Source organism: Grampus griseus, assembly GCF_964374135.1.
Source record: "Grampus griseus genome assembly, chromosome: 9".
NCBI lineage: Eukaryota > Metazoa > Chordata > Mammalia > Artiodactyla > Delphinidae > Grampus > Grampus griseus.
In genome coordinates this window covers 98284584-98307330 of record NC_139003.1, presented here as the reverse complement: position 1 = coordinate 98307330, position 22747 = coordinate 98284584, and the positions used below count along the sequence as shown (strand labels likewise).

General features: G+C 54.3%; 1 protein-coding gene across 1 annotated transcript in view; it reads left to right on the top strand.

The window, feature by feature from the left end:
• The first annotated feature begins 11424 nt into the window (after positions 1 to 11424).
• TNS3 (tensin 3) overlaps positions 11425 to 22747 on the top strand; it is a 226892-nt gene continuing 215569 nt past the window's right edge. The window contains exon 1 of the mRNA XM_082661487.1: positions 11425 to 11474. The gene's annotated coding sequence lies outside the window, so the exon portion shown is untranslated. The remainder of the gene's footprint in view (positions 11475 to 22747) is intronic.

Below are 22747 nucleotides of genomic sequence, written 5' to 3'. Positions count from 1 at the left end.
TAGGATTTCAAAACCAGGCGTCATGCGTGGCTCCAGGCTGTGTCCTCAGGGAGCTCTCAATTAAGCGGAGAAGACAGAGGGGCCCACTGAGTGTGAAAACGTGCTGTGGCCAGTTAGGGGGTGCAGAGGTCCCCAGCGATGCAGAGAGATACCCGAGTAGAAGAAGAAACAGATCAGTTGGACTTTATCATTATTGTAGGTATGCCCACTTGTCCAGCATAGGAACAATCTCAAACTTCATAACAAAGATCAACGTGCAACACGCCACCTGAGGTCAGGGAGGTGTAATGGGTGGGCTGTGCCCAGGTCCCAGCGCTGCCTCTCTTGCTGGTACAGAGGCCAACGGCGTCCTGAAGCCAGAGTTCAGCCAGGGGTGAGGCAGGCCCTCACTATGAGCGACACATGTATTCCTGAGATGCTGCATGTGCATTTTAATAAATCATATGTTTCATTTTCAAAGGAATATATGTTTAGAAGGAATGTTATGTTGACTAACTCTTTGTAAACTAGTACCATTTTATCAATAACTCCTGGAACTTGTGTGTCTGCGGTGCGGGGGGAGAGGGACAGAAGGAGAGGGAGGCGGGAGAAGCGTCCTCTCTGGTCTCGTCTTTCTGCTCTCAGGTTCCTAATTGCTAGCTGCTCCCGCCAGCCTGTGCCAGCAGCATCCCAGGCTGAGGCTGGGAGTTAGCCGTGCCGCCCTGAGCGCGTCACCACCAGGGCAGACCAACGGGTCAGGACCCTGCAGAGAAGTTTCCAGATTCCCTTTTCTGCCCAGAGAACCCAGAGTTAGGTCTTTCTCATTTCCTCTGATGGTTCTTGAGGGATAAAATCGGGATAAAATTAAGTGACAATGTTTACTTTGATCCACGGAGTGTTTGTAGTTCCAGGTGCTTCTGAAGAAAATCTCCTCGGTTATAGAATTGAGGGAAGTTTAAAAGTCGTTATCATGGTGCTTGCACTAATATGGGAATAGGGCCTGAGCCCCCGAGAGCCCCAGGTGAGCACTTCGGGGACCCGGACACAGTGAGGGGGCAGATGCTGCCTCAGGAGGGGGACAGAGATGTGGGAGGGCTCCCTCCTAGGGTCTCCTTCTCCACGGAAAATGGCATGATTGCCCAGAACACTAGGAAACTGTGCTCCAAGCCCCCTAGACACTGTGGTACACCGTACAAATGACACAGCAGGAGCTGTAGGAAGGGTGCTGTGAGGACGAAATTCGCTCCCGGATGTGCTGAGCTGTGAGTCGGTGAAGGCCTGGGCCAGGAGCTGCCACGCTGGCAGGCCTGGGAGGGGAAACCGGGGAGGCTGGGCAGACCCCACAGTGGCCAGTGGACCTGCTGGGCTTTTCTGGAGTCAGGACGTCTGCACGAAGTCTAAAAGGGACAGGAGGGGCCCTGCCAGGCAGAGTGACGGGTGCCAGCCTGGCCTGATTTTCCCTACATGGGAGTCCTGGCCGCATCACGTGTCTGCAAAGTGCTTCAGGCTTCCCGGTGGAAAACTGCTGAGCGAACATAAAATATCTGAGCGACTCCTTCTGTGATTCGTAACTGTTTAAAGGCCAAAAAATAAATAAATAAATAAAAGCAAAGCAAAACTACAAAGCCCCAGGCCAATGGTCTGTCTGCTTTGGTAAATATTTATTTCTATGATGTCCTCTGGAAATGGGAACAAGAGAACGGACTGGCCCCAGACCCCATGGGACCAAGCAAGGTTAGCAAACCAGGTCTCTCCCGGCACCCGGCCCTCAGCCCCACCCTCAGCCAACCTCCGCATCCCACGCAGTCACGGCGACCGAGGCTGTTCGTAGGGTTCACACTGTGTGACACCCTGTGCGAGGGCTGCAGGAGAACCGTCTCAGCCGTCCTCGGGCAGGCTGTACTTCAGGTTTTTTTGGGGTTTTTTTTGTTTTTTTGCGGTACGCCGGCCTCTCACTGTTGTGGCCTCTCCCGTTGCGGAGCACAGGCTCCGGACGCGCAGGCTCAGCGGCCATGGCTCACGGGCCCAGCCGCTCCGCGCATGTGGGACCCTCCCGGACCGGGGCACGAACCCGTGTCCCCTGCATCGGCAGGAGGACTCTCAACCACTGCGCCACCAGGGAAGCCCTGTACTTCAGTTTTAATAGCCTTACTTTCCCGATTGGAAAACCGAGGGTCACAGACGTGTCTGTGGTACAGCTCCAAACTTCTTTGTCAAATTCCCCTCCTTGCCCTGGACCTCGTATCCTCCAGCTGGGCTCTCACCTCTGTCCCTGTGCTGTCCGCTCCAGGCCACGTCCTCGAATGCCTGTGCCCAAGCTCAGGAAGGCCACCCTTGCCCTCCATACCAAGGCCCCTGCTTTGTGCCTGCAGTCTGCTCCCCGCTCTCCAGGGGTACCCTGCACACTCCCAGCTCCTCCAGGGAGCTTCCCCAGGGCATCCGCTCCCGCCCTGTGCCCCGTACCCTCTGCGGAGTCTCCAGAAGGGCCTCACTGCCAGCCAAAGCCCTTCCTCACGGGAACAGACGGGCGTTTCCGAAGCTGGGTGGTCTGCACTGTTGGAAGCCTTCAAGCTGAGCCCAGTGAGCCTGTGTCAGGGACGGTAGAGGGGACATCCTGGCAGGCAGGGTAGAGGCGAGGGACTCTTCCAGCTGGAAGATTCTGGGATCCTCAGACCCACCCAACTTTGCCTACTGTCAGTCACCTATCTCAGGCCCCGGCCTCTCACTGGGGTGATCCCAGAAGCCCGGGCTGCCACAGGATGAGGGTAAACGTTCAACTCTGCAAACACACCGTGAGGGCTGGGCATCCAGCACAGCCTGGGCAAGCATGTGCGCTCTGGAAAGTTCTGTCGGCTGGATGTTAAGTGAAGGATCTGACAGCATCTAACTGCCCTGCGCCTGATGCAGAGTGGTGTCTGGTGACCGACCCTTCATTGAATACACAAATGCATGAATGAATGAATGAATCAGAGAATGATCTCCATGATGCGCTTTAAGCCAACAATTGGGGCTCCTGCATTAGTCTGTCTGGACGGCAATAACGAAGTACCACAGATTGGGAACTCAACCAACAGTTTATCTCCTCACAGTCCGGAGGCTGAAAGTCCAAGATCAAGGTGTCTGCAGGGTTGGTTTCCCCTGAGGCCTCTCTCCTTGGTGTGTCCACGGCCATCTTCTCCCCGTGTCCTCATAGGGTCTTTCCGCTGTGCGTGTCTAGGTCCCAATCTCCTCTTCTTATAAGAATACCAGTCAGATTGGATTAGTCCCCTCTAACGACCTCATTTTACCTTAATAACCTCTTCACAGGTCCCATCTCCAAGTACAGTCACAATAAGACACTGGGAGGTAGGACTTTAACACATCCATTTTTAGGGTACACAGTTCAGCCCGTAACAGCCTCTGACTAATAAGTCACTAGCAGGAGGTGGCTGAAGATGCCTGTGAGCTGCAGGAAGGGGTGCCTGATGGGGCTCCTTGCTGGGGAGCTCCTGCCTGCTGCCCCTCATGTGGCCTTTCACCCCTTGAGCCCCGAAGCTCTCTTCCGCGTGCTCATGTCCGTGTCACTAATGGCTTTGGCAGTGGCGGGGACTCTGTGAAGCCCTTCTGTCTTCAGTTTTGGCAGTCTCGTTCCTCTGTTCTCACTATCCTCTGAAGTGTCAGGCCCGGGACGGCAGACGGGCTCGCAAATGTTAGCGCAAGCTTGTGTGCCCGACACACAGTGAGGTCCAACAAACCGAAACATCAGAGTATGGAGCACAGGAAGGTTTATTGCAGGGTCATGCAAGGAGACGGGTGGCTCGTGCCCCCCAAAACCCCAAAGTCCTACAAGGGTTTTGGCAAATCATGTTTAAACGCCAGGTGAGGGAGTGGTGTCGCAGGGTGTGTGATCACCTAGTGCAGAGTTCTCTGATTGGCTGATGGTGAGGTCACAGGGCATTGTCACAGGTGTTAACATGATCGACCCTCAGGCTCCAGGAGGCCTGGGGGCTCTGTGCTCATGGTCATCAAGTAGTTAACCTCTTCCATTTGGTGAGGGTTTTCACATCCGTAAAACAACTCAGGAAATGTGCATCAAATACTATTATCTAGGTACCTCAGAGAGGAGCTAAAGCAGAGGATATGGGGGAGGAGTCTGTCCTGGGAAGGCCCCATGGGGTCCTGCTTGGTTACACAAACAGGCTTTTCCTGGCCTTTCTTGGCCTCAAACAGGGGGCTTCCCTGTGTTTGAGTGGGAGCGAGCCTTCCCTAACGAGGGTCCCCTCCTGACCCGAGGACGTGATCTGTCTGAGGCCTTGCAGGTGGGGCTGACACGGGACATGGGAACATGTCTGTGGGTCTATAGGGAGGGGGGTCTCTGTGTCCACTACCCTGGGCCCTGCCCTAAACACCTTCATTCTTCTGTTCTTTGGTGGGGAAATATTGCTGTCCAGGTGGTCCATCTGGACACTGGGCGGGTTGGTGATAACTGTGCAACTGGCCAGGAGATCCAAGCGCAGCCTGGTTCTTGGTTGGTCAGCCATGGTCGGGGGGCTGACCTCAGCAGGCCTGGAGGGGTCTGTGCACGAGATCAGCTCTCAGCGGTCCTGGGCTCTGTCTGGGTGGCCCCCAGAGCCTGCTGGGACCTGAGAGCACAAGTGGGCAGCCGAGAGACAACCATGAACTCCCCTTCTGCAGGCTCTGTTGGGGTAACCCCTGGGTCTTCTGGGGGCCCCTGATGAGGGCACTGTGCAAGAATCATAACTTATCTTGACGTGAATGTCGTGAACCGCTCATTTCACGGTATTTTTGAATTAGGTCCTGAGCATGAAAAAAAAATTGAAGCACCATAGATTGGATTATTACTGATTTCAGCAATATAGTAGGCTTTACTGGTTAGATACATATAGAGCATAAAGGAAGAGGACGGGAATATATTTGTTTAAAATGAAATTGCTGTTATTATTATAAAACACTGCTTATCAATTCATTCTGTCTGATTTTGTAACATGTAATGGGTAAAATGAATTACTGTATTTTTCCTTTCATGTCCACAGGATAAGAGTCAGATGTTGTTATATTCTAAATTTGAATTAAACATCCATGTTATCTTAAGTAATCATGATATGTACGTTTTAGCGATTATCTTTAGCAAAGACTAAATCATGTCTCTTTTCACAGTGTGTATCCTGAATAGTGCCTATTATTAATGCTTAAAAGTATAAATATAACCATTCGGCCATTTATTTCCAAGACACAGATTCAGAAGTAATATTATTACACAAATGCTTCATCCAGGAAATTTCATTTCTTTTTGAATAAATCTAGAATTTCACTTAAGAAAGAAAACTTTTAAGAAGTGGTGAAATATGGGGCTTTCCTGGTGGCGCAGTGGTTGAGAGTCCGCCTGCCGATGCAGGGGACACGGGTTCGTGTCCCGGTCCGGGAGGATCCCACGTGCCGCGGAGCGGCTGGGCCCGTGAGCCATGGCCGCTGAGCCTGCGCGTCCGGAGCCTGTGCTCCGTCACGGGAGAGGCCGCAACAGTGAGAGGCCCGCGTACCGCAAAAAAAAAAAAAAAAAAAAGAAGAAGTGGTGAAATATGAAGGTGAAAGGGAAACTGAGGCAACTAGCTTAGCACTTCCATGAATTCTAGTTTGGACAGTTTTCCCTGGGTAAGGTAAGCACGTTTCTTTGTAGCCAGAGGTTCATAGAAAATTTGGGAGGACTTGGGTTACCCGAGGATACAAAGGGCCCCTCCACAGTGACGGCTCTGCATTGGATATTTGCAGTCAGAGAAGCACAGCCGTGCTGCCACCTGCAGAGAAGCCACTTTCTTCCTATAGCTTCAATGGCATTTTAAAAAATAAACGTTTTATTTGGGAATTGCTTTAGTTTTACACCAAGGTTGCAAGGACTGTACAGAGTTCTGTTCGGTTGCCCCACCCCAGTTTTTCCAGCCCTTAACGTCTTATATCACGATGCCACACGGTCACGGCTAAGGAACCGGTATTGGGACATCGCTCTTAGCTCAGGTCAGCAGCTTATTTGGAGGCCACAGCTTTGCCCGTACTGTCCTTTCTCTGTCCCAGGATCCCATCCAGAACACCCTGTGACATTTACTCACCGTGTCTCCTCAGGTTCCCGAGCTGTGGCAGTTTCTCGGACTTCCTCGTTCGTGCTGACCTGGCCAGTGTTGAGGAGGCCTGGTCAGGTGTTTCGTCCCTCAGTTGGGACGTGTCTGATGCTCACTCACAGTTAGGCTGGAGTTCCTGGTTACCGGGAGGAAGACCTGAGCGCCATTCTCGCCACGTCTGGTCAAGGGCACACACTCTCAAGGTGACTCACCACTGGTGACCTTGATCACCTGGCTGAGGTCACGTCTGTCAGGTTTCTCCACCTTACAGTTACTCCTAGACCCCCTCCACCCTTCACACTTGACTCTTTGGAAGGAGGTCCTAAGCACAGCCCACCCTCTAGGGCTGGGGAATAAAGGGCATCTCCTTGGCAGGGGGAGCTATCTACAAAACTTATTTGGAGTTCTTCTGGAAGAGAGTTTTGCCTGTTCTCCCCATTCGTTCATTCATTCGTCAGTATGGACTCATGGGCATTTAATTTTACACTTTTTAACCCAAAATTGCTCAGGTTTGGCCACTGGGCGCTCTTTCGAGTTGGTCCCTCTGCTGTGTCCCTTCAACGGGGCGGCCCTGATCCTTTTGTTCTCTGAACACATCCTTACTTTCTGGCGCTACAAGACCCTCCAGCTCACCTCGTAGGCTGCCTGCCCCGGTCTTAGAACCAACCACATCCCCCCATGTCTGCTAGGGATGCAGAGCTGCGAAACAGAGTCCCTGCACACAAGGAACTAGTGGCCAGTCCAGCTAGAAGGCAGGGAGATGGCTTCTTGAGCAAGGGTCCCCCGCCGACCAGATGTGTAAGGCGAGGACTGTGGGAGTAGAGGTGTTGGTGGTCAAAGGGAATGGCATGGAGGGGAGGACGAATCTAGCCGCTCCTCCTTGAGTGGACCTGTTATCTCCCCTTCCCTCCAGACGGTGCGAGAAGCACGGGCAGACGCATCCGCGCGTCCTGATTCTGTTAGGAGTGCGCTCGGCTGCAGGGACGGCAAACCCCACTGTTGAGGCTTTGGCAAGCACCAGACGTTCACAATCACACACACACATCTGGCTCGCGTCTGCTCAGGACAGTCCGTTTTTCTTTCCTCTCTACTGTTGTCGTATCTGTCCTCATGCTCTTTGCCATGGTTTCCTGGGCTGCTGCTCTAAGCTGGTCACCCTGGGGGACCAACAGGTAGGAAAGTGCAGTACTCCTGCTTTCCCCATGGGGCCTGCTTGTCACGGGGGAAGGGAAAGCACCCCAGCACTCGCAGGATGGAGCCCAGCAGGGTTCGATCAGCAGGCTGCTCCTGGGACACAAACGGGGTGGGCAATCCTCCCATTCTCAATATGGAGAGAGAATGGAGAGACCAGTCAGCTGTTCCTGGGGTAGTCCCAGCGCTGGGCACAGCTCTGGGGCAAACAGCATCCCAAGGGAGTGCAGCCGGCCCTGCAGTAGTGACTCAGATCCCTCCTCAGTGAACAGTTTTTGGCCCGGCCACTGGGAAGCAGCCCTCTGTCATCAGCCTCCTTTGGGGACAGCCTCAGCTGCAAAGGGTGGCCTTGCTGCAGCACTCCCCAGGGCGGTCTCAGCACTACCACCCCACGTCTCCTGCCCTCCTTTCACTTCCCAGGGTGTGATCCCGGATCATGGCTGTCTAGGAGCCCACTTCCCAGAGACCGGGTGGTACCAGCGGCACAGAGAGTTAATCTGTGCCCAGGCAGTGGTCTCCTGGAGCCCACCTTGCAGAAGTTGGTGTGTCTGTGCATTTTGGGGGAGAGGGTACCAAGGTTCCATAGGTTTGCAAAAGGTTTGCGGATATAGAAAAGGCGAGGCGTTTGGTTGGGGGTAAGGACTGTGTGTTGAGGGGGAGAAGGAAAGTGAGGAGAGGGTGACAGTCCCAGGGAGGTCTTTTTTTTTTTTTTTTTTTTTTGCGGTACGCAGGCCTCTCACCGTTGTGGCCTCTCCCGTTGCGGAGCACAGGCTCCGGACGCGCAGGCTCCGGACGCGCAGGCTCAGCGGCCATGGCTCACAGGCCCAGCCGCTACGCGGCATGTGAGATTTTCCCGGACTGGGGCACGAACCCGCGTCCCCTGCGTCGGCAGGCGGACTCTCAACCACTGCGGCACCAGGGAAGCCTGCCCAGGGACGTCTTGAGGGTATCTTAAGGCACGTGCACCCACTCCTGCCCCACCCTTTCCTCACAGCATTTGTTACAGCTGGGACCAAGAATCCCAGCTTCCTAGCTGTGAAATCTTGGGCAAATTTACCAATCCAGCTATATCGCATGTAATGTTTCCAGCTACCCCTTTCAGGGGCTCTTTGAACAATATTAATTTTCAGGGCAAGAAAATAAGAAATAGGAAAAATATCCAAGTCATTGGTCACATATTCCCTTTGATCTAAAGGACAAAAATAGGGCTTCCCTGGTGGCACAGTGGTTGAGAGTCCGCCTGCCGATGCAGGGGACACGGGTTCATGTCCCGGTCCGGGGAGATCCCACATGCCGTGGAGCGGCTGGGCCCGTGAGCCATGGCCGCTGAGCCTGCGCGTCCGGAGCCTGTGCTCCGCCACGGGAGAGGCCACAACAGTGAGAGGTCCGCGTATCGCCAAAAAAAAAATAATAATAATAATAAATAAAGGACAAAAACGTATCAGACTTTTGCCATGGCCAAGACCATCTTTATGGCAACGACAAGTTTCTAAAAAGTTCTTTCAGAACTCCTGGCTGAGAAGAACAAGAGTGAAGCTGCAGAGAGGAGGGACAGAGACACCAGGGTTTCCTGCCCAGACCTCCCTCCTCACCCACCCCTGCAACCTGCTCCCTATGGAGTGCTGGGAAGGGAACCGCCATTCTTGGTATACGCCTGCTTTTCCCTCATTTAAATTGGTTTGAGACTTTTGTTTTCAGGTTTGAGACATTTTTGGGTGGGTAAGGACGGAAGAACTGTGCATTCTCTTTTAGATAATTGCTGCGTGCCTTGTTTTTGTTTAAATTCTTGGGAACTCAAAGTTTCAGCCTGTGAAGTGTGGAGTCCCTGGACCCAGGATGGCTTCGTGGGGCATGGGTCACCCTTAGGAGACTCTGGGCCAGGTGTAGAGTCTGCACTTTGGTGAATCAGGGAGCCAGTTGCATGGGCTAGCAGAGATGGCGAGAGGACACCAGGTCCAGGGTGCCTTCTACCTTCTGAGGACACTGTATAGGTGTGAAGACAGACACTGCGTGAATTGGCATCTAAGTCACCGTGGTCCCAGAAATAAGGGTGTGGTCAAGGCATCCAGCCCAGTAGAGGGCAGCAGGGTCAGTGGGACTGGCTGGCCCTGGTGGGGGAGGGGAGGGGAGCAATTTGCGGGTAGGAGGGCCTTCCCGAAAGGGACAAAGAACCCCAGCTTCGTAGCTGTGAAATCTTAGGCAAACTTACCAACGCAGCTTCTGCAAGCGGATGTTGGATATTGTAACACCTCATGAAGTTCAAATTCACTCAGTCATTCGGCTAACACGAACCTTGATGTTGTGATAGATTCCGCGATGCAAGATGGATAGACTTGTTGGCTGTGGGTCTGAAGGTTCCCACCACCACCATCAACCCCTGCCCCCGTCCTGGGAGTCTAGTGGAAGAGATATTTCAGCAAAGACACAACTCAGTGCAATTGAGCTGGATGGATGGGCAGAGCAGGGCAGCTTGGAAGAAAATCAGGGTAGCTTGTTGGCCTGATGGTCCTGGGTCCTTATCATATTCTGTAGCTGACCAGCTGGTGACCTTGGGCAAGTTCCCTAGGATCTTAGCCTATCAGTAAAAAGGGGATAGTAACAGGACCTGCCTCACTCCCACTGAGGGGTCCGCTGGCTGCGACCTCCCCAACTCCCCTGAGGCTCTTTTCCTCCACACCTCCTGTTTCATCCTGTCACCTCTTGGGCTGGGGTGTCCTAGAGGGCAGGAAAAATGTCTGCTCTGTTTCCGAGGCCTGGGGCTCAGGGCCTCAAGGAATGAATGCCCTACTCAGCTGGGAATGAGAGTCCAGGGATTCTGACTTCTTGAGAAATCAGAGCATTGCAGGGATTCTTCAAATCCTTCTGAAGAGACGGTGAACAGTGCGAGTAGAGTCTGAGCGTACCTGGCCTGGGCCCTCAGGGAAGCGAACAAGGCGTCTGTCGTGTCTCCTCCCTGGACACGCTTACTTTGTACTTTGGATTCAGGGCCACAAGGTTTTTGGTGGCTGGCTACTTTTAAAGAAGTCCATTCAGAGATGATTTTCCTGCCCAGTCTCTCCACTGGTCCCGACAAGCCATGTTTTTCCTGCTCTGTGCTCGGACAGGACGGGCAGGGCTGCTCCTGAAGAGCCAGGGTGGGCCTGGATGTTGCATTCCTGAATCAGGGACAATTCCTGGTAACTGCACTCCAAGATGTGCCCACTTTTCCAGGTGGGATTCTAAGAACATTTGGTCCGGGTGACAGATGCAATCTATGTCTCTTCTGCAGGAAGTAGGGTGGAGTGCCTTCCAGGAAACGTCTTCCTCGTGTAAGGGGCTTTGTGCGTTCACAAGATAAAGTGTTGATGAAACTGTTCTTTTGTACAGGAGGAAGGGCACTTCTAATTCTGCAGAAGGGCCCACATTTTACAAGGGGATCTTCAAGAGCATGCTGTCCACTTCCCAGTTTTCACCAATGGGGAAACCGAGGCTGTGGGACTGAGTAAGGGGCATCTGTGTCTTGGGGATGTTGGCATCTATCTGCCTTTCCTCCTCTGAGCATCCCTCTGTCTGGGACCTTCTTTCTTGTCCACTCCTGGCCTGCCTAAATCTTGCTAATTTCAAGAAGACGTGCCTTCTAAAGTCTTTCCCGACCCTCTGCCTCCGTTGGCCAGACTTTCCAGGGCTTCCAAAGCATCTTGGGTTTCCTCTGTTACGGCCGTGCTGCTTTATGTGTGCACTACCCCCAGTAGACTGTAAGTCACAGGCGGGCAGCGAGGTTTCGCTTTCTTAGAGCACAATAATTATGGCGCCGAACGAATGAATGAACGAACGAATGAATGAACGAACGAACCAGTTGTGCAGGAACCAGGACTTTGCCTGCCTATTCGGGACCCGCCAGCCCGTGAACACTTTGAGTCTGGGCTGCTCAACGGGTCTAATAATTCTCAGTCCCACCTGGCCAACGCAGAGAGGTCGCAGGGCCGCACGGGGCCCCGGGCGCGCCTGGAGCGCGCTGCTTTGTTAGGGCGATGAATCCAGGTGACCGGCCGGCCCGGGCGTGGCGGCGGCGATTGCCCGCGCCGCCTCGAGGGGGCCCTGCGGCGGGCGCGGCCGCGAGCCAGGAGGACGGGCCCGCCCGCGCGCTGCTCGCGCTGCTCGGCGCCCTGTCTGCTGCGGCCATCGCCCCACGGGACCGCGCCGCCGCTCGCCCAGGTACTGGAGGGGGGCACGCGCCGCCAACCTCTTTGTCTCGGGCGGGCGGGCTCCGGCGTCTGCTCCTGGGGAGCGGGCAGGGGGCTCGGGGCGCGCAGGGGAACGGAGCTCTGGGCGCGCGGGGACCTGAGCTGGGGGCGAGAGTTCGGCCGGGGTTCGGGAACGCGGGAGCGGGGCTCAGGGACAGAGTCGGGTGAACGCGGCGGGGGGCGCGGGCGGGCTCGGCCGGGGTCCGGGACGTGGTCTGGGGACGGGGGCGCGGGGACGCGGCTGGGGCGCGCGGACGCAGCCGCGGAGCGGGCCGTGTGCGTCAGGGGCCCTCTGCGCCGGGGCGCCCTGGACGGCGGGCGCGGGCCGGAGCGGCACTGTCGCGGCGGCGCCCGGGTGGACTTCGCTCTCCAGGACGGGTCCCGAGACTCCGGGGCGGAGAGCCGAGTTGGAGCTTCAGTGGGAAGGCTCAGAACCCTTCTCCCGCTCTTTGCAAGCGGGCTTTCCGGTGCGTCTCTGTTTCCCTTTCCCTGTGTTGGGCGGGAAGTAGGGGGTCCCTTGGCGCTTCCTTCCTGACTTCTGAAGGAGCGGGAACCGGGCGGGGGCGTGCGGGGCCGGGGCCACCTGCGGCACGTGCCTGCTGCCACGCCGGCGCTGTCGCTGACAGGCAGGAAGAGGGAGGGTCCGGGGCTCGGTGGGCGCCGCCTGGGTCTGATAAGTGAGATGGGGTCGTTTGCCTGAAGTGATTTGAAAATCTGTGTGGCGGGAAGGGGCTGAAGAGCTCACGTTGAATTCTTGAGACAGCGCTGGCGGGTGCCCCCCATTCTCCAGTGTGGTTAAAAAAATAAAAGCCCATGGGGTGTGTGGCCTGCAGAGACCGCTGTTGAGGGAGGTCACTGCCCACTTAGAAGTCCCCCAGACCCTGAGGGTGTCCCTGTCCTTCACACACTTTGATCTTCTGGCAGAGTTTTCCCCCATTTTCACTCTTTTGTAATGTGAATGCGTGTTCATGGAGGACTCTTTAAATATTCTGAAAATGTGACTGAAAATTATCATTGCATGGATATCGCAAAGCCCTTCAGAACTAACCGTCTTGGCATTTTGGTATACATGGTCTGTGCGTATTATTCTTTGTGAAGTGCTTTAGTTCTTTGCCTTTTGAAAGAGACTTGTGTGTCCTTGTGATTCTCTCCTCTTTAGGGCCTGGGAGGTTATATTTGCAAATCAATCAACAAGTATTAAGAAAGGCATTTCTGTGCGGAGGCCTGGAGGGGCCAGGGAGTCGCTGCAGCTGGAGGGTGGAGCGGGCAAGGCCATTCTGCGGAGAACGAGGGGACCTCTGTGCACAGGGAGCTGACTGTGGGATCTGGCAGGAGGCCAGGCTCCTGACCTCAAAGACAAAGTAACAGTAATCGTACTTAGTAACTTTACAAAGTAATAGTGACCCCGGAGACGAAGTAATAGCGAAGTAATAGCATGGTCGTAGCAAATGCTTATGGAGTGTTTGCTTGGGCTAAATGCTTTGCATCCATTCGTTGCATTCAGTCACATAACAGCCCTTGGAGGGAGCTGGGGTTCGTGGTCCATTTTACAGATGTGCAAACTGAGAGGCAAAGAAAGGCTAAGTGTCTTGTCCAAGTTGTCGCCCCACGTGGTGGTGCAGCCCAGGATTTGGCCAGGACAGTGGGGTTCCAGGGCCCCGAAGTTGCTGCTGCTTGTCTGTCAAGTGGATGCATGTCCTGGCCGCAAATTCCTCAGCTGAGGTGCCAAAGTTAGCAGCAGCAGCAGATGAGTTATTTCTTTACAAACCAAGGAAAAGATAGAAAAAGCAGTAGCCTCAGGGACCTGGTGTTCCTGGATGCAAACTGACTTGGCTCTTACAAAGTGTAGCTTTGGCACCTACGGGTTTTCAATGGAGCTATTTGCACACGTGACCCTGGGAGCTAAAGGTCACCAGGTCAAAGTATGTTCCTGGGCTGCAGGAGATATTACTGATGGGATTAAAAATGGCCTGGGAATAAGGCAAAAAGGCAAGAAAAGAGAGGGGAAAGGCCAAGAGGGGACGATTTCTGACCCACCATGTGGCGACGGCAGCTTGTACACAAGGCCCGTTTTACAGGTGCGTACATTTATTAAAGTGCAAAACAGCTGGGGACTAGATCAGACCCAGCCCTCTGGCTCTCCCTGCGCGCGCAGCTCCTCCTCTAGGGTCAGCCTGGCAAAAACCACCACCACGCTAGGAGAAAGCCTTTTGTACCCGAACCAAACCCTGCTCCACCCCTGACCCCTGCCCCCAAACTCCTGTGCGGGCGAGGTGCCAGCTCTTCCTGCTAGAGAAATAGCCCGCCTCCAGCAGGCAGAAAGTTACTGTTGTATCCCAGCCACCCAGTGCATCCACAGCTCCCTGAGTAGAGAGGCTTCCTTACAGCGGCTCTGCTTTCTCTCGGAGAGGCGCCTGTTTTGTGGCTGCGTTTGACGGGTCTTCTGGTACCAGGCGGTGGGTTGGGATGGGGTCCCGGAGGTACACAGACCCTGAACCCTAGGCTCTTTCCTGTGCGACCTGGTAAGCACGGGAGTCATCCCGTGACCTGGAGCCGGCCCTGTCCCCCTGGAGTCCTTTGCGGTTATCTCTGTTGATCCAGAATAAGGGGTGTGGCCAGTTGGTTAGTTAAATAGGCATTCTGTTAACTCAGAGTCGCTACATGTTCCTGGTGGTTAGCAAGAGTGTTCAGAATCATCACTGCTTTCATTATTGTCCGGGTTCTGGGCACTACTCTGGCTACTGAAAGAGTCACCTCTTTGAATCCTCTCAGTTAAGCAGAGGCGGGTGTGAGAGGGCGTCGTGTGGCCTGTCCACGTGGAGTGACATTTAAACCCCAGCTGTCCGACAGCGAGGGTGTATTTTTCCGTGCTGCCTCACTGATTTTAAAACACCTAGACATTAAAAACTGCCTCAGGCAGAATGCTGCTGAATGTGAGTGAACCGTCTCTTAGGGTTCAGAAGATGTTTTGAATCTTCCAGGCTGTTGAGTCCCTAGAAAAGGCAGATTTGCTGCTCTGTAGTTGTGAGTGAGCTCAGCGTGGGAACACTTATTTCCTTGATGTCTGTCCTTTCCCCATAAAAGCAGAAAACTAGAATCTCCAGGTTTCTGGAGCTTCCTTTTGCACTTGAGTTTGGCGAACCGCACCCCTCCCCCTGCCCCCCGCACGCATCATTTTGGTGTGGGTCGGCCGGGTGTCCGCCTGCCAGGGCCACAAGCCAGGCCCTCTTGCAGGGACATCTCTGTCTCTTGCTCTGTGTGCACTTGGGGTCCCCACTGCACGCCTGGCCCTGGTGCAGGCCGGCCGGATGTCTCCTACCTGCTGTCCCAGACCCCCGCTGGGGACTGCCTCTGCTGGATAGGAGGGAGGAGGCCAGTGAAGGTGAGGGTGACCGCCACCTGGGGCCACTGATAGGAGCCATCAGAATGCCCTACTGTGTCACTGAGGGGAAGATAGTCATTGTGATGACCCCTAGACATTTAAAAAGAGCTATGTTAATTTTTTTAAAAAGAAGGCGATGATCTGGTATTAATATGTTTGGTCCCAAATGGGCTAAATTAATGAAAAATTTATGTCTAAGGAGTCTGTGTCAGTGATCAGGAAAATTCCCTCTGGTGGAGCATTTCCTGATCGTGCCAAGGAGGTGCCCCCAGAGCCACCAACTCTGGGAGAAGAGGTTTCCTCACGTTCCATGCCCACCCACCCCAATCCCCCTACGCCCGCCCGCCTGGGCTGGAAGCCCTGGGAGCCCTTGGCAAGTATCTCCCCGGCTCCCAGCCCAGTAACCTTGCAAGATTAATGCCTTCTTTTGATGGTGTGGTTACCCATGCGCGATGGGGTGCTTGCTATCCGCGATCAGAGAGATCGTCACCCAACGTTGCAAGATAACATTTTTGTCTCTGTTTTCCGGAATGGACACTGAGACGCAGTGAGCTGAAGTCATTTGCCTGTGTCATGGGGCTGGTTGGAACCCAGGTCTGTCTGGGGACAGAGCCTGTGCCTGGCCCTCATCCACAGAAGGTGAGTGCCCCCTTGGTCACAGGGACCTGAGCCTGTGCATGGAGGGGGTGGTGTGGTGCTGGGCGGGGTCCCAGAGTGGAACCCAGGTCCCTCCGCGATGCTGGGACTTCTTCCCAAGGCCAGGGGTCTCCATGGTCCCCTGCCCGTGTCACCCCTCCTCGAGGGCCTGGCGAAGGCTCTGAAAGTTCTCGAGTGCCCGCCGTCCGTAGCTGGCCGGGGTTCCGGCCCCAGCTGCTTCCTCGGATGTGGAGCCTTCGCCCCTCTTCCTCCTTCCTCAGCTCTGACTATGGCACGTGGCCAGCTGCCTGCTTTCCCCTTCCTCTTCTCCCTGGGGGAGCTGATAGCACTCAGGACGCCCTGTGCGGGCACGGCTCTGTTTCTAAGATTGAGGAGACATATGAGGGAATCCTCATTCCAGCTTCCCGAGTGGCAGCCTGTTGGTGCCACTCCCAGCCAGTCTGCGCCCGTGTGCTGGGGGAACCCCCCCAGGTGGGAAGGGTGTCACCTCCTTTCGTCGTGTCTTAGGGGGTGGCAGCCACAGGGTAAGACCTGGAACCTCTTGAGCGTAGGTTTTCCGAAGCTGGTGATGAACAACAAACCCCGAGGTTTTAAAGACACACGAATGAGTTAGGTGCCCCAGTGGAAGAAGGCCAAGGCTCTGGAGAAGGGGCAGAGGGGGAGGCAAAGGCAATGCATGCAGTGAGGCCCGCCTGCCTCTTCTTTCCAGGAGAGGCGGCTGTGCCCCGGAAACTCGGGAGCCGGTTGTTTCACACTGGAGGATTCAGGAATCCGCTCCCCTCATTACCCTGGACCACAGCTGCTCTGTGTTGCATCTCACTCATGGTGGAGCCTCCCAGGGCGCGGGGGAGCAGCCTACAGCTGGCCGTGCGAATCGCCCCGGGGCCAGGCTGGGCCATTAGCTGGGGCGTCTGCGTTCTGTACACATTCCTCCCGTCGGGCTGCGGGAACAAAAGGGCCCCATTGACTCCGTCCTGGCGTTCTCCTCCGCTCGCAATCCATCACCTTTTTCAGAGGTTTCCTGAGTGCTCACCCCTCACCACTGGTGATTTTGGATGCACATCAAAGGCAGCGTGCTGGGAGGAAAGAGCTGGGCTCTGGCGGCCACAGGTCTGGGGTAGAAGGCGCCCTTTGTCCCGTGACTGCCCTCTTCGTTCCCCACCTGCAGCCCGGGGACATCGCCGCCCTCTGCGTGACTCGTACCGGCGCTCCTCCTGGGCGCTGTTTTGTCTGACTGCGGGGGTCCCGCGCGTGGCCCTGCACATCCCTCCTGCTTGCCAGCTCCTGGGCCTCTACGTACTCTGGTTCTGCCAAATTTCCACCGCCCCAGGGGCTCCGGCTGAAACATCACTTCCCCATTCTCGGAGGCCCTATCTGGTCCCCCTGGGGACAAGCCTTTGTGATAACAGGAGGACGCGTGGTGGGGACTCAGGAGTTTGCCCATGAGCTTGGACAGGTGTGTTTCCAGTTTCTCTTCTCTGGAAAGACCAGAAGCGCCCAGTGGCTGGGGGTGGAGGAAAGGGAACACACCTCTGCTCGCGTCCACTGGGCTGGCGGCTGAGTGAGGCAGGCCCGGCTCTCAGCTGGCCAGGCACATGTTTTCTCTTGTCCTGCCCTAGGAGGGGAGGGGACGTTTGTCATCTGTGTTGCTCAGGGGGTGGGAGAGGATTCGCAGGGAACGGACATGCCTTTGCTTCCTAAATTATTTTTTGATTCTTTTTCTACAAAGTAATTTTTGTGTAATACGTTTGCTGTAGACTTGGAAAAGAGGGAGAAATGTTAAGAATGCAGGAAAAATGTCCTAATATTACCACCCAGGGAGCGATGTTTTCACCCTCTTGTATGCTGTGTACATTCTGTGCTTTTCATGTTTACCAACTTGAGATCAATGTATTATTTTAGCATCAATGTGGCAATATAAGCATTTCCCCACTTGTAACTAACTCTGCATACACACGAGTGTTGATGACAGTACAGAGCCCAGTAAGTACGTGATGACCATTTGTCCTCTGGTCATGGACGGCCTGCGTGCATCCTTGCACGGAGATCGTTGGGCAAGATCCTGGCCAGTCATGTTCTTGGAGGGACTCCTAAGGTGGTTCGAGGTCAAAGAACACAAACTACTTTTTTTTTTTTTTTTTTGCGATACATGGGCCTCTCACTGTTGTGACCTCTCCCGTTGCGGAGCACAGGCTCCGGATGCTCAGGCTCAGCGGCCATGGCTCACGGGCCCAGCCGCTCCGCGGCATGTGGGATCTTCCCAGACCGGGACACGAACCCGCGTCCCCTGCATCGGCAGGCGGACTCTCAACCACTGCGCCACCAGGGAAGCCCCACAAACTATTTTTGATTGTGGTAAAATACCCATAACATAACTTAACCATTTTCAAGTGTACAGTTCCATGGCATTAGTACTTTTGTATTGTGAGACCGTCACCACCATCCGTGAACAGAACGCTTTTCATTTTGCAAAACAAACTCCATCCCCATTAAACACTTACTCCCCATCCCTCCTCCGCCAGCCCGTGTCACCCACCATTCTACTTTCTGTTTCTATGGATTTGACTACTCTAGGTACTTTATGGAAGTAGAATCATATAATATTTGTTTTTTTGGAGGGACTGGCTTATTTCACTTAACATAATGTCCTCGAGTTTCATCCGTGTTGTAGGATGTGTCAGAATTTCCTTCCTTTTTAAGACTGAATGATACTCCATTGTACATAAAGGCCACCTTTTGTTGGTCCATTTGTCCTCCAATGGACACTTGGGTTGCTTTCACCTTTGGGCTGTTTTGAATAACGCTGCTCTGAACATGGGTGTGCAGGTATACGTTTGGATCCCTGCTGTCACGTCTTTGGGGTGTATGCCTAGAAGTGAACACAAGGTTTTTGAAGCCCCTTGAGATACGTGGTTGGATTGTAGTCGAGAAACAGCGTGCTCGCAGAACCCTCTTCGTGGTCTCCCAGGGTGCCTGAACTCCCGGCCGGCTTGGCGCACGCTGGGAAAAACCAGGCCTGCAGGAAAAGGAAGAGGGAGACTTCTTACCGAGCTATTTTGACAGATTGTGTAAACTCAGTGATTAATGGAATGAGAAAGCAGGAAGAATGTCTTTCATTAAGAAAAAAAAAAAAGAGCCTTTGGGGTTGCTTGGTTTTATTTTCAATTAAAAGGGTCTGATTTTGTTTCTGGAGAATGGCTTTAATTTGGATAAATGGTTCAGTCTGGGACCCGCATGCCAGAACCTATGATGTATGAGTGCAATTATTCCGGGTTTCCTCAGGAACAGCACAGATCCGGGCCCTGCTCTGGCCTGGCCTTGGTGCAATGGCGATGACGGCCGCTGTGCCTTAGAGGGACACCACTCTTCTGATCAGTACCTGGGGCCTGCGGGGCCCGAGGCCCAACCAGGTGGATGCTGGTTAATTTTTACCCTCCAAGAACGTGTTCACAGTCTCAAGTCAGGAATGCCAACCAGCAGGCCCTACCCCCGGCACTGGAACACGTTGGACCAGAATTACTGGCATCTTTTCCAGTGTGGGCATTTGCAGAATTGGTCAGGCTTGGGGGATTCAAAGGCGGGGGGACATCCTTACATTGTCCCCTATTTATGGAGGCTCCCTGGCCCAGGCAGGGTTCAGGCCCTGGGCGCTGGGCTCTCTGCAGGGTGGTCCGGTGGGGCTTCTTTGGAAGGAGATGCTGGACTGAAGGATGTGATGGAGTCAATCCTGGGCTCTCTGGGAAGGATCCATTGGGTGGAGGGCCAGTGAGGGCAGAGGCCTCAGGTGGGAGCCGCCTGGTGCGTTCCCGGAGCAGGGAAGGGATTGAGGAAGGCGGAGGAATAAGAAGACACCAGCATTCTGCTCCTGATACTAGCAACACCGTGTCAAAGCCTTAGCCTTCCGTGCTAATGGGGGTGGCAGGTCCGCCATGAGTCCTGGCCAGCCTGGGGCCTGTGGGAGCTGGGGTGAGGGCGGGGAGTCTACACAGGAATGTGCGCGAGTGCAGCCCACAAAGGAAGGACAGTTTGCTGAACCAGGTGGTTGGAGAATCATGGAGCCTGGAGATATTGTAACCCCGAAGATCCCGTGGCCCAGAATGAGAAGCATGCCCATTGCGGCGGGCTGGGATTCTGGGATGCGTGGGCCTCGGCGTGCAGGAGAAAGGAGCGTGCACCCCGCTTTCGGGGGAGTGAGGGACTGAGCCCGCCAGACCGCAGGCCGCCCGCCTGCGAGAGCTCCTGTGTGCTGTTCTGCTCGTGAAAGGCCGCTGTGCACGGGCCCCTGAGGAAGGGCAGTTCTCAGCATAACAATAGGAGCGTCTTGGGCTGAGGGCTGGCCAGGCTGATGAAGACTTTGGGTGACATGGGTGACTGGCAACAAGAGGGTTGATGTCTCTTGCACTTCACTTCCCCCCACCGCCATTTAAATGGAAAAAATCCAAAATATAGGTCATCTGTAAGAGCCTAAGTCACTTCTACAGAATTCGTTTCTTGCTAGAGGCACTATCGTGATACAGGATCGTCTTCCTCTTCCCGGCTTGGTTTTTGTAACAGTTCAGCGTTAGGGGTGGGGTGTGTATTTGTATGCTGGTGGTTTTCCCAAACCTATATCCTATGCTAAGCATTTCCCGTGTATCTGCCTCGACTTCACTGTTCTCACAGCGATGACTCTTACAGCCCTTCAGCGTGATGACCGTACCTGCATGAGCTCCCAGCCGCTGGGCTGGCTACTTGCGGGTAAGTGATTCTCGTTAGAGCTGCTTCTTTCAGAAGGTGAAAGAAGAAGGCGCTTGGCTCCGGCTTGCTGGGGACCTGCCGGCCTCTGGTTTTGTGTGTAGCCCACGGGGAGGTCTGTGCAGCCTCAGGCCTGGCCCGGACACAGCCCCTCCCTCTGCCTAGGCTGCTTGTCCTGCCCCAAGGGGCCAAGTTTTCCTTCCAGCTTGCGGGGCCTGCGCGCCACAGTGGGCGGAGGTGAGCGTGGCTCTTGCTTGGTTAGGTCCTCACAAAGGCACCGGGGTCAGGGCCCAGCACCGCACCCTGTGGCCTGCTGTGTGCTGATGGAATTACGTGCACTGGAGCAGCAGTGCTTCTGACCTCGGCTCTGGGAGCCTTTGTGACCAAGAATCTTGGCCAGTGTCCAGCTAGGACCTGTCGGGGCTGAACTCAGCTCTGCAACCAATAATGTTCTAGTGGGGTCCAGACAGTCTCAGCTTTCAGGTTTCACTGCCAAGATGAGTTGGATTAACGGGCTGGAGCTGACGAAGACTTTTGGCCAATGGTGATCTTTCTTGTGTGCTCTCCCGTGACCCCTGGTTTACTGCCTTCCTTCCATTTGGCCTCACTGGTTGTTTCTGATGTATTCTGTCTGTTGTCAGACCCGTGCGCTTTCAGAACCTCAGCTTCTCTGTGTACCCTGGTGCTGCTGGAAATGGCATGGTCCTGCTTGTTTGCTCTGGGGCCGCGGTACAAAGGGAGTGTGCTCTGCAGTAACCACTGTGGCCTGGGTCCTGCCTCTGCGTGTGACCCTGGGACAGCCGTCTTGCGCTTGAAGTGTTGCTGAACACGGGGGGGTTGATATCACGGACCCCCCCCCCACCAGGTTGCTGCGGTAACTGTGATGTCGTGTACACACTAGGTGTCGTAGTCATGACTCTTCTCTCCTCTTTAGTCATTAAGCCTTTCGAGGAGCTGAATCCAGGAGAAGCCTTCCACCCACTCCCCACCCCATGCTAGCCCGCCTCAGAGATAGAGCTCCTGGGAAGGAGGTGAGGGTGTGGGACCCCCGAGCTCTTCTCAGCCAGGCCCATGTCCTCTGGGTGGAACCTGGCAGTCACAGGCCCACGCTGCCCTTCCTGACGCCCAGTTAGCACATCCTTGGTCTTCTGACGTACTCTGGGATTGGGCTGTGTATATTTTGTTTGTATCTCTCCTCACTAAAATCTGAGTTCTTCCAAGGACAAGATCCAGGGCGTCCTATATCTTCGTGTGGTAAGGGTTTTGGAAGGAGCCCAGGGACAGCTCCGTGACCTTGGGCAAGGCCTTTGCCACTGGAGCCTCCCTACTCTGAGGCTTCAGCATGGGAGTGGACGATGCCACATCTAAGTGGAAACATTTGAGAAGCTGGCTCTTTACTAGAAGAGAAGGAGGTGCTTGCATATTTTCCCAGGGTTTCATTAATTTTTTTCAGGGCCACCATTTTCTACTTGCTGGGAGTTTTGCTTTGCAATATACTCCATGAACTTTCAGAGGAGGGCAGTTGACGCTTATCTTACAGACTTGAGAATCTAGCCCACTGTAATTTTCTTGGAAAACAGCCATGTTCCAAGTTGTCCTATTATAGAAAGTTGATGGTAAATGTCTGCTAGGAATTCATGAGGGCTCCCTGACAAGAGTTGGGAACACAAAACCGTTACTTTACTATCTTGGTAGCACAAAAGAATATTCATGTCGGACAGAATGTGTTGTGGGATTCCTTGAAATCCACAGTGCTAAATGGCAAGAATCATTTCCTTTGTCTTTCTCTCAGAATGGATTCCAGTCTCCATACAGATCCACTAGCAATGTATAAATCTCTTGTCCGATATTTAAATGAGAGTTTTGTTCTTATGAAAATGGTGGGCATCCACCAGACTCGTGCTGAGAAAAGAGTCACCTCTCCCACTTACCTGCTTTCTGCCCAGATCATGTTCACAAATTCTTTCTGTGGGACTGAATGCATTTTAAAACATGGCTACATTTTATTTATTTATTTTTCAGTTATTTATTTTTAATTTTTTTGGCTGTGTTGGGTCTTTGTTGCTGCGCGCGGGCTTTCTCTAGCTGCGGCGAGCGGGGGCTACTCTTCGTTGCGGTGCGCGGGCTTCTCAATGCAGTGGCTTCTCTTGTTGCTGAGCACGGGCTGTAGGCACGAGGGCTTCAGTAGTTGTGGCACGCAGGTTCGGTAGTTGTGGCTCACGGGCTGTAGAGCGCAGGCTCAGTAGCTGTGGTGCACGGGCTTAGTTGCTCCATGGCATGCGGGATCTTCCCGGACCAGGGCTCAAACCCGTGTCCCCTGTATTGGCAGGCGGATTCTTAACCACTGCACCACTGGGGAAGTCCTAAAAAATGGCTAGATTTTAGAGGGAAGTTTGGATGTGCTGTATGATACCCTTGGTGCCTGGAGGCACACAACTCGTTCAGATGAAGATGGGAGCGCTGATGGCAAG